The following is a 410-nucleotide window of genomic DNA, read 5'->3' as shown; positions in this document are numbered from 1 at the left end:
GGAGAAGCCGGCCCGGTCCAGCACCCCTCCGTTCTCTCCGTAGCCGGCTGGCTCCAGTGGGGAGTTATTTTCCGCCTCCTCCTCCCTCTTCCTTCCCCTTTCGCTTCCGCTTGCACATTCACGGCTTTTGGGGAGTTTATTTTCCCCGAACAGATGGGAAAAAAGTCCATCTCGGAGCATTTTAGATATTATCTCAAAATGAATTTTTGTCTGATTCTGGAAACAGAGGAGACTTGTGGGACACATCATTTAGGTACCTGGAACGGCCCTCTCTGCTGGTGCAGCCTCGTTTTCTCTGAATATTTTAAATTCTTCTTTCTCCCCCTCCTTGGCACCTCCCTATCCTCCCAACTTCGGTTCTATTAAATTCGGAGAAGTTTTTCCTCGCAAGGAGTCTCCCTCTGGCCGGA

Source organism: Nestor notabilis, unplaced genomic scaffold, assembly GCF_000696875.1.
Source record: "Nestor notabilis isolate BGI_N333 unplaced genomic scaffold, ASM69687v1 scaffold19603, whole genome shotgun sequence".
Classification (NCBI taxonomy): domain Eukaryota; kingdom Metazoa; phylum Chordata; class Aves; order Psittaciformes; family Psittacidae; genus Nestor; species Nestor notabilis.
This window is presented reverse-complemented; position numbering follows the sequence as displayed.